The following is a 12,054-nucleotide window of genomic DNA, read 5'->3' on the forward strand; positions in this document are numbered from 1 at the left end:
GCTGCGAGGGATGAGATACGAAGACAGACTGATGGAACTTAGCTCTGACGACGTTAGAGGGAGGGGGGTTGTGGAGACATAATACAAGTGTATAAAATACTTAGAGAAATATACAAGGTTGAAATCGAGGAAATGTTTACAATGACTACCAATAGAACAAGGGGGCACGGATGGAAGCTAGACTCAGAGGTGTGATGTTAGAAAATGTTATGATGTGTGATGCTAGAAAGTTTTATTTTGGCGTAAGGGTAGTGAGTAAATGGAAATACATAAAGGAGCAGATAGTAGAGGCAAACCCCATTCATAACTTTAAAAACCGGTATAATAGGAAAATACGCCAGGAGTCATTGCATTAAGACAACCAACGGCTATAAATGCGGGGTCCAAGAGCTAGAGCTCAATCCTGCAGGCACAAAGAGGTGAGTACACACAGGCAGAGCATCCATCACATCATCCACAGGGAGGAAACACCTGCACCTCTCCCACTTGCTCCCCCCATCCTCTTGTCTCCCCTCCCCCCCCCCCCCCCTTCCCATCCCTGCACTCAGCGTCAGTGTTACCATAGAGACGAACCCCTCTCGGCTAAATTTATCAATGGGTATCATTCACAAAGCTCCGGTTTGTGATTGGTTGAGCGGTTACCACCTAGTATATTTTCCTCTTCGTGATTGGATGAGGGGTCAAGTCTGTGTGATGTTTTGTTTATCTTGTGTTTTGGATGGGTTTCTATGGTGACGTGTGGCGGTGTTTAGCATCACCTGATCTTATGTGGTCTCCGTGTGCTCTTAACTACCTGTTCTTTACCAAGGGTTGAACTCTAGTTCTTGGGCCCGCCTTCTTGCTTGCAGTTGTCTGGTGTCTGCTATTTCTGGGCCTCTAGTGCTCGCCTAAACCCCACATTGTTTTAGTTAAGAAAATACTATTTGTCAAATATTGATACTGTTCTTAGAAGATTTTCCCACTTTGCACCCGCAAGATAACGTAAATTTTTAAGGGTTAACAAATGTTAATCATCTTGTTTGATGAGCTGTTCACTCGAGACAGTTAAGCGAGTCCCAGCTGTGTCTGGGTACAAGTGACAAGATGAACAACCCAGCGGGTTTTCTTCCTATTGGGGAGTGTTGCGCTGTTGCTATGGCGGTGTGTTCACTCGCAGGATGAGTGACACTAGGTAATGAACTCTCCCCTCGGGGCGAGTTTATTACGTATGAGAGAGTAAGTGGTATGAGAGAGATAGAGAGCAAGTGGTATGAGAGGAGGAAGTTCAATGAGTAGGGGATGAGCAATCGCTCAATCCCTGGAAAAACAAATTGGTTAATTTAAAATTTTAAAATTTTGGATCGAGGGGTGAGGGCAGAGAATTATCATGGGAAAGCGCCAAGGCATTACGACTATGTAGCACTTGGAAGGGGTCTGGATAAGGATTTAGCATGGAACGGAGGAAGGGAATGGTGCCCAACCATCTGGGCTGGACGGTAGAGTGACGGTCTCGCTTCCAGCAGGTCGGGGTTCAATCCCCGACCGTTTGAACGGTCAATACCAGAGTGGCCAGCACTTGGGAGTCGCCTGCAAGTGCTGGTATGATTTATATTGTATTTAATTAAATAAAGATAAAAAAAAGAGAAATGTGGCTTCCTTAACAACTTTACATTCATATTCCACAACAGCACTCCGTATCAAATGCAACTGTTTTGCCTAATCAGAAGCATACAGCTGTTGTGTAAGCTTTTGCTTTTAAAATGCAACTATTTTGCTACAGCAGGGACGTAAAATAATACAGCTGTTTTTCCTAACCAGTAACAAAAATGCAGCAGTTTTTCCTAACCGGTAACAAAAGTACAGCTGTTTTTCCTAACCAGTAACAAAAATACAGCTGTTTTTCCTAACCAGTAACAAAAATACAGCTGTTTTTCCTAACCAGTAACAAAAATACAGCTGTTTTTCCTAACCGGTATAAAAAATTCAGCTCTTTTTTCCTAACGAGAAACATACGAACCCAAACAACCCACCTAACCTATTGAGGCTGATTCAATTATGCGTAATTATTACGTTGCTTTAATTTTCACTAATATGTCGCATTTTTAACGGATTCTTAAATTCAATAAAAAATATAAAATTGATGAGAGGATGAGTTGATGTTCCTGCAGCTTGTCCTGGTGTTCCTGCAGCTTGTTCTGGACGTATCCACATGTGAGGAAACAAACAAGGGGGTCATGGAAACGACATGCAAGATGCTAATGGAAATCACGAAAGAATGTATTCACCATGAGTCGTAAATAAATTAAATGTATTAGATACTATTTATACATGTAAATGTCTTAGATACTTAGTTAATTTAATACACAGCTTTATATAATAGTTTAATGTCAAGGAGAGTCATTATATTAAACTTGCAATAGCTGCAAAAAGCCAAGTTCAGGAGCTGACACCTGACTCTGCAAGCATAGCTACGTAAATATATGAACACATTAATGCTCAAACACAAAACACTAACATTGCAACACTGCATCACACCAACACTACCGTGCAATGACATAGCAACACACTAACATTGCAACACTGCATCACACCAACACTACCGTGCAATGACATAGCAACACACTAACATTGCACTACACTAGTATTGCAACACTAATTTCGTCCTCTTTTTTGCTTCTTGTTTTTTTAAATACTTGTTTTAAGTTACTCAAATTGCTATAGTCTGTCGCGTTCCAATTTCTTAAACATATGCAGGCGATGAGTCACAATAACGTGGCTGAAGTATGTTGACCAGACCACACACTAGAAGGTGAAGGGACGACGACGTTTCGGTCCGTCCTGGACCATTCTCAAGTCGATTGTGATTGATTCTTAAACATTTTATATTTGTTAATAGTTTGTGTTTACTAAGGGAGTGGGAGATTGGGGGGGGGGGGGGGTGCAGGTGAGGTGCAGAAAACGGGACTGGCCACTCCAGTACTTGGTCAGGGTGAGGTATTGGGGCTTAGAAAGTTTGTACCAAGCACCGGGACGCCAGTCTGTGCTTTCTCTATCCTTGCACACCTCCCCCCCCTCCCTCCCCCTGTGGAGCACTTCCCTCCCTGCTCCCCTTCCTAGTGGAAGACTCTCTCTCTCTCTCTCTCTCTGTCTCTCTCTCTCTCTCTGTCTCTCTCTCTCTCTCTGTCTCTCTCTCTCTCTCTGTCTCTCTCTCTGTCTCTCTCTCTCTCTCTCTCTCTCTCTCTCTCTCTCTCTCTCTCTCTCTCTCTCTCTCTCTCTCTCTCTCTCTCTCTCTCTCTCTCTCTCTCGCTCTCTCTCTCTCTCTCTTTGTCTCTCTCTTTGTCTCTCGCTCTCTCTCTCTCTCTCTCTCTCTCTCTCTCTCTCTCTCTCTCTCTCTCTCTCTCTCTCTCTCTCTCTCTCTCGCTCTCTCTCTCTCTCTCTCTTTGTCTCTCTCTTTGTCTCTCGCTCTCTCTCTCTCTCTCTCTCTCTCTCTCTCTCTCTCTCTCTCTCTCTCTCTCTCTCTCTCTCTCTCTCTCTCTCTCTCTCTCTCTCTCTCTTTGTCTCTCGCTCTCTCTCTCTCTCTCTCTCTCTCTCTCTCTCTCTCTCTCTCTCTCTCTCTCTCTCTCTCTCTCTCTCTCTCTCTCTCTCTTTGTCTCTCTCTTTGTCTCTCTCTCTCTCTCTCTCTCTCTCTCTCTCTCTCTCTCTCTCTCTCTCTCTCTCTCTCTCTCTCTCTCTCTCTCTCTCTCTCTCTCTCTCTCTCTCTCTCTCTCTCTCTCTCTCTCTCTCTCTCTCTCTCTCTCTCTCTCTCTCTCTCTCTCTCTCTCTCTCTCTCTCTCTCTCTCTCTCTCTCTCTCTCTCTCTCTCTCTCTCTCTCTCTCTCTCTCTCTCTCTCTCTCTCTCTCTCTCTCTCTCTCTCTCCCTCTCTCTCTTTGTCTCTCGCTCGCTCTCTCCCTCTCTCTTTGTCTCTCGCTCTCTCTCTCTCTCTCTCTCTCTCTCTCTCTCTCTCTCTCTCTCTCTCTCTCTCTCTCTCTCTCTCTCTCTCTCTCTCTCTCTCAAGGACGAAGGAGGGAGAAACGGACATGGAAAAGCAGACATACATATGTTATATGACACGACGGAAGGAATTAGAAATAAAGTATAGGAATCAGAATTAATGAAGGAGGAGCAGGAGGAAAAATAAAGCAAGAGGGGGGGGGGGGGAGGAGGAAGCACAAACCCAGCCATGAATGGAAAGCTCTCACCAAAACAGTCCCAAGGTCATCTGGAAGGGCTCTTACTATCCGCCTTGTCCTCATTCATCCCTGACCCCTCGTGCTTGACCTCTAACCCCTTCCCCTCCCCCCCCCCTTACACCTGGTCTCCAAGGTAAATATGGAGCGAGAGAGGGGGAGGGAAAAGGGGGTTCAAGGGGGGTGGTGGTGCGGTGTGGATTGCTTTGATTTCTAAGTACAGTTGTTCTGGTGGTGTCCGCCCACTTGTGCCTGCAGGAGCTGGCCACGTTTCGGTCTGTCCTGGACCATTAGTTAGCCAGTAAGGATCGAAACGTCGGCGATCCGTCCTGGACAATTATTCATTACGTCCGTCCGTCTACCGCATCTATTTATCCATCTATCAATCCCTCTGTCCATCTATTTTTCCATCTATCCAACTATCAATCTATTCATCCATTTATCTAACCATCTATTTATATATATATATATGTATATATATATATATATATGTATATATATATATATATATATATATATATATATATATATATATATATATATATATATATATATATATATATATATATATATATATATGCATTCATCTATATTCATCGCTCTGACCAGCCATCAACCTAAACCTAATCTGATGTTATCTATCCTTAGTTGTTTTATTTAGCTGTAGTTGTTTTAGATACAGCAACACGGAATAAAAATTTCCAAGCAGCATTAGGTTTATGAGTAGCCTTTACGGGCTATTCCTGCCCGTGCCACCTCTCGGGTGGCTTAATCTTTATCAAACAATCACTTTTTAACCATTCAAACTCTGCCTTTGATAATTTTAACAAAACTTAACGAAACGCATCTCTTAGCGCCAGGCGTCAACAATTAACTTTGGAGAGTTAATTTTTCAACTTCTGAAGTGAAGAAAAACGTAAGAAAAGTAGAGGAGATTCGAACTAGAATCATTGATCTCGCCCATTCTGTCATATTAACTAATATATGCCTATAAGAAAGACCGCTACCAAAATATACTAATATATGACAATGTCTGACCACAGAAAGATCCGTCTTAAGATGTATTGATTAATACGAAAGTACTTAGGGATTTCCCTGTCTTATTGTCCTTCGTGGTGAGACATGAGGGAGCCGGTCGGCCGAGCGGACAGCACGCTGGACTTGTGATCCTGTGGTCCTGGGTTCGATCCCAGGCGCCGGCGAGAAACAATGGGCAGAGTTTCTTTCATCCTATGCCCCTGTTACCTAGCAGTAAAATAGGTACCTGGGTGTTAGTCAGCTGTCATGGGCTGCTTCCTGGGAGTGGAGGCCTGGTCGAGGACCGGGCCGCGGGGACACTAAAAAGCCCCGAAAACATCTCAAGATAACCTCAAGATGCTCATAGTATTACGTGCTAATGTCCTCGTGACTTACACACATATACTCAGTAATCCAGTAATCCAGCGAGATATACAGTTGAGTAACTACTTTCTTTTCCTTGCAATTGAAGTTCCTTGACTATTCTAATGGTTTGGTTAGATTTTTTGTCACTTCAATTCCTGAACGGGTTAGAAATGTTTGATAATTATCTAAATATCATTTTAAATGTAAAAACGATATGAAAAACCAAGTGGATAGAATAACTGCATTAAACAACTTTGGGGGGGCCTAGGAGATGGCGCTGGATCAGGGGCCAGATTCACGAAGCCATTACGCAAGCACTGACGAACCTAAACATCTTTTCTCAATCTTTGGCGGCTTTGTTTACAATTATTAGACAGTTAATGAGCTCCGAAGCACCAGGAGGCTGTTTATAACAATATCAACAGTTGATTGGGAAGTTTTCATGTTTTTAAACTGTTTAATAAATGTTATCAAAGCCGGCAAAGATTGAGGAAAGATGTACACGTTTGTAAGTACTTGCGTAACTGCTTCGTGAATCGGGCCCCAGGCTCCTAGCACGCCTCGGTAAGTCCATCTAGGTGAGTACCCCCGACAACACAAACGCCCTTTTAGCTAATTTAATTACAAAAACCGGCCTTATCTTCCCACTTCCCACACTCGACATAAACAAAGATTGGAGTAACGAGCTTGCACTTTCCCTCCTCATGACGTAGGAAATGAGGCAATTAGGCACGCCAGGAGATAACTAGTCATTAGGGAGAGCTTGTTCAGTGACCTTAGTGGGCAATGGCACAAAGGCTGCCAGTGGAACGTAGTTGATGATAATTATTGGGGGAATTAAGCAATCAGTGATGGTTTTACAGGTTGGAAGCCGGCTGATGGTTTGTGAATAGGTGGTTACAGTGAAAGGTGAATGGGGAGGGGTGGTGGGGGGGGGGTTAATGGGGTGACAAGGGGTTGCGCTGGGCTGGTGATGGGTGAGCGTGGGTGACGGAGGTATCGCAACCGTCGGAGGGGGTTGTGTAATGGGTTCATTTGGGTGGTAGGTTGTGGTGGTTGGTAGTGAACATGGTTGACGGGTGATGTAGACACACTCACACAAGAAAAGGGGGGTTTCTTAGAAGGAAAAATTCAAGTACGTAAAATAAATGAAATTTCAGAAGGCTTATTGACCCATTTCGAGGTAGCAGCTCTTGCGTACGGTATTCACGAGAGAGAAAAATGGAGAGAGGGAGGGGGAGAGACGGAGGGTAGAGAGAGAGATGAAGAAGGGGGGGGGTGGAGAGAAAATAGACATTGTACATTGTTCTGAAGCAACGTGAAGCACTAGTTAAGATAGAGGCAGATTAGTCGTCACCTTATCTCTGCCTTTGTCTCTCGCGCTGGAGATAGGAAGCATAAGTGTCGCAACGCACACTCACGCACGCACGCACACTCACGCTCTCATACGCATGCTGTCACTCTCACGCACTCTTACTCACACATTCCTACTTACTCAAGCATACTCACGCTCTCACTCTCACACTCACGCACTCACACTCACGAACTCACATTCACGCTCTTGCTGTAAGGTATTACAGAAACTGATTAAAAGAAAGCTGGTAGAACATTTAGAAAATCACAATTTTGTCTCGCAAGTCTCAATATGAATTCAGCCAAGGAAAATCCTGCTTGACTAGCGAGTTGTAGGACAAGATGACAACAATGAAATAAGAGAGATAGAGCAGGCAGACCTCTTTTTCTCGACTGCCAGAAAGCTTTCGACACTGTTTCTCACAGGCGACCCCCTATTCAGAGTAGACAAAGAGGCTGGTGTGTTGGGAGGAGTACCATCTCAGAAGGAGGTACTTACAGTAAGAGGAGGACTATCAGAATGAAGAGAGGTAACGAGTGGAGTACCACAGGGGTCGTTACTAGGACCCATCCTGATCATAATATATATATATATATATATATATATATATATATATATATATATATATATATATATATATATATATATATATATATATATATATATATATATATATATAAACGATCTAAATTAAAGAAGTAAGCTCATTCATTTCAATGTTTGCTAACGATGCTGAAGAGGATTGGGTGAATAACAATTGAAGATGACTGCTGTACAATACAAGACTAAACAGACAATTTCTCTAGAGATGGTCTGAGAAATGGCTACTAGACTTTAATCCTGACAAATGCAAGATTATGAGAATAGGAATTGTAGCAAGATCCTAAATCCAGTACAGGATGAAGGGAAGGCATCTTCCAATTACTGAAGAAAAGAGAAAGACAGGTTATCCTTCAGGAACTTGGACAAATATTCCTTCCGACCACTGTATGAATCATTTGTTAGACGTGTTGTTGAGTACGCTGCTCCGGCATGGGACCCCTGCTTAAAGAAAGTAAAAATTCAAAATTCCCAAAATATGCAACCTGGCTCGTTTCTGAGCTAGGGAGACATTCGTGTTGGATCATCAGAATTCGGCTCAAAAATCACACTCAGGAGTCAAATTTCCGACATTTCAGATATTTTGAAAACTGCAGGGGGGTTTGGGCAAAATATGACCCATCGCCGTTTTCAGTAATTGCCATATTTTCGGTGTAAAAAGTCGTAATTTGAAAATGAGAAATAGGTGCAGAGAGTCAGAAACTTGGATGACGCACCATCGTCACTAGTGACGCAGAACCCTCACTAGTGACGCAGAACCCTCACTAGTGACGCAGAACCCTCACTAGTGACGCAGAACCCTCACTAGTGACGCAGAACCCTCACTAGTGACGCAGGACCCTCACTAGTGACGCAGAACCCTCACTAGTGACGCAGAACCCTCACTAGTGACGCAGAACCCTCACTAGTGACGCAGAACCCTCACTAGTGACGCAGAACCCTCACTAGTGACGCAGAACCCTCACTAGTGACGCAGAACCCTCACTAGTGACGCAGAACCCTCACTAGTGACGCAGAACCCTCACTAGTGACGCAGAACCCTCACTAGTGACGCAGAACCCTCACTAGTGACGCAGAACCCTCACTAGTGACGCAGAACCCTCACTAGTGACGCAGAACCCTCACTAGTGACGCAGAACCCTCACTAGTGACGCACAACCCTCACTAGTGACGCACAACCCTCACTAGTGACGCACAACCCTCACTAGTGACGCACAACCCTCACTAGTGACGCAGAACCCTCACTAGTGACGCAGAACCCTCACTAGTGACGCAGAACCCTCACTAGTGACGCAGAACCCTCACTAGTGACGCAGAACCCTCACTAGTGACGCACAACCCTCACTAGTGACGCAGGACCCTCACTAGTGACGCAGAACCCTCACTAGTGACGCAGAACCCTCACTAGTGACGCACAACCCTCACTAGTGACGCACAACCCTCACTAGTGACGCACAACCCTCACTAGTGACGCACAACCCTCACTAGTGACGCAGAACCCTCACTAGTGACGCAGAACCCTCACTAGTGACGCAGAACCCTCACTAGTGACGCAGAACCCTCACTAGTGACGCAGAACCCTCACTAGTGACGCACCATCCTCACTAGTGACGCAGAACCCTCACTAGTGACGCAGAACCCTCACTAGTGACGCAGAACCCTCACTAGTGACGCAGAACCCTCACTAGTGACGCAGAACCCTCACTAGTGACGCAGAACCCTCACTAGTGACGCAGAACCCTCACTAGTGACGCAGAACCCTCACTAGTGACGCAGAACCCTCACTAGTGACGCAGAACACTCACTAGTGACGCACCATCCTCACTAGTGACGCAGAACCCTCACTAGTGACGCAGAACCCTCACTAGTGACGCACCATCCTCACTAGTGACGCACAACCCTCACTAGTGACGCACAACCCTCACTAGTGACGCAGAACCCTCACTAGTGACGCAGAACCCTCACTAGTGACGCAGAACCCTCACTAGTGACGCAGAACCCTCACTAGTGACGCAGAACCCTCACTAGTGACGCAGAACCCTCACTAGTGACGCAGAACCCTCACTAGTGACGCAGAACCCTCACTAGTGACGCAGAACCCTCACTAGTGACGCAGAACCCTCACTAGTGACGCAGAACCCTCACTAGTGACGCACGACCCTCACTAGTGACGCAGGACCCTCACTAGTGACGCAGAACCCTCACTAGTGACGCAGAACCCTCACTAGTGACGCACAACCCTCACTAGTGACGCACAACCCTCACTAGTGACGCACAACCCTCACTAGTGACGCAGAACCCTCACTAGTGACGCAGAACCCTCACTAGTGACGCAGAACCCTCACTAGTGACGCAGAACCCTCACTAGTGACGCAGAACCCTCACTAGTGACGCAGAACCCTCACTAGTGACGCAGAACCCTCACTAGTGACGCAGAACCCTCACTAGTGACGCAGAACCCTCACTAGTGACGCAGAACCCTCACTAGTGACGCAGAACCCTCACTAGTGACGCAGAACCCTCACTAGTGACGCAGAACCCTCACTAGTGACGCACGACCCTCACTAGTGACGCAGGACCCTCACTAGTGACGCAGAACCCTCACTAGTGACGCAGAACCCTCACTAGTGACGCACAACCCTCACTAGTGACGCACAACCCTCACTAGTGACGCAGAACCCTCACTAGTGACGCAGAACCCTCACTAGTGACGCAGAACCCTCACTAGTGACGCAGAACCCTCACTAGTGACGCAGAACCCTCACTAGTGACGCAGAACCCTCACTAGTGACGCAGAACCCTCACTAGTGACGCAGAACCCTCACTAGTGACGCAGAACCCTCACTAGTGACGCAGAACCCTCACTAGTGACGCAGAACCCTCACTAGTGACGCAGAACCCTCACTAGTGACGCAGAACCCTCACTAGTGACGCAGAACCCTCACTAGTGACGCAGAACCCTCACTAGTGACGCACCATCCTCACTAGTGACGCAGAACCCTCACTAGTGACGCAGAACCCTCACCAGTGACGCACCATCCTCACTAGTGACGCACAACCCTCACTAGTGACGCAGAACCCTCACTAGTGACGCAGAACCCTCACTAGTGACGCAGAACCCTCACTAGTGACGCACAACCCTCACTAGTGACGCAGAACCCTCACTAGTGACGCAGAACCCTCACTAGTGACGCAGAACCCTCACTAGTGACGCACCATCCTCACTAGTGACGCAGAACCCTCACTAGTGACGCAGAACCCTCACTAGTGACGCAGAACCCTCACTAGTGACGCAGAACCCTCACTAGTGACGCAGAACCCTCACTAGTGACGCAGAACCCTCACTAGTGACGCAGAACCCTCACTAGTGACGCACCATCCTCACTAGTGACGCAGAACCCTCACTAGTGACGCAGAACCCTCACTAGTGACGCAGAACCCTCACTAGTGACGCAGAACCCTCACCAGTGACGCACAACCCTCACTAGTGACGCAGAACCCTCACTAGTGACGCAGAACCCTCACTAGTGACGCAGAACCCTCACTAGTGACGCAGAACCCTCACTAGTGACGCAGAACCCTCACTAGTGACGCACCATCCTCACTAGTGACGCAGAACCCTCACTAGTGACGCAGAACCCTCACTAGTGACGCAGAACCCTCACTAGTGACGCAGAACCCTCACTAGTGACGCAGAACCCTCACTAGTGACGCAGAACCCTCACTAGTGACGCAGAACCCTCACTAGTGACGCAGGACCCTCACTAGTGACGCACCATCCTCACTAGTGACGCAGAACCCTCACTAGTGACGCAGAACCCTCACTAGTGACGCAGAACCCTCACTAGTGACGCAGAACCCTCACTAGTGACGCAGAACCCTCACTAGTGACGCAGAACCCTCACTAGTGACGCAGAACCCTCACTAGTGACGCAGAACCCTCACTAGTGACGCAGAACCCTCACTAGTGACGCAGGACCCTCACTAGTGACGCACCATCCTCACTAGTGACGCAGGACCCTCACTAGTGACGCAGAACCCTCACTAGTGACGCAGGACCCTCACTAGTGACGCACCATCCTCACTAGTGACGCAGACCCTCCACCACTCACTGTGGTTGCGTTACATTCCTGTGAGAACTGCTAACTGTAATGAATTAAGAGGTATTGCTGAAGACAATTGTATTTAGAGCGTTAGGAGGAAATACAATCAAACAATAGAAGTATTGGGTCATTGGATCATCCAGCTGATAGTTGGATGACGGAGCTGGGAAGCTTTGGCTCGTACCTGCGAGCACATTTGCGTCATTGCAGTGGAAAACGACAGCTGAAGAGGCAGGCTTCGAGACTGAGAACGAATCGAGAGTTAGAACAGCGGGGGCTTAGGAGCTTAAACCTCTCCCTGCAGCTAATGTGTATGAGTATACACACACACACACACACACACACACACACACACACACACACACACACACACACACACACAAACTCTGTGGAAGAAGGGCAATGTAGA

Source organism: Procambarus clarkii, chromosome 17 (assembly GCF_040958095.1).
Source record: "Procambarus clarkii isolate CNS0578487 chromosome 17, FALCON_Pclarkii_2.0, whole genome shotgun sequence".
Taxonomy (NCBI): domain Eukaryota; kingdom Metazoa; phylum Arthropoda; class Malacostraca; order Decapoda; family Cambaridae; genus Procambarus; species Procambarus clarkii.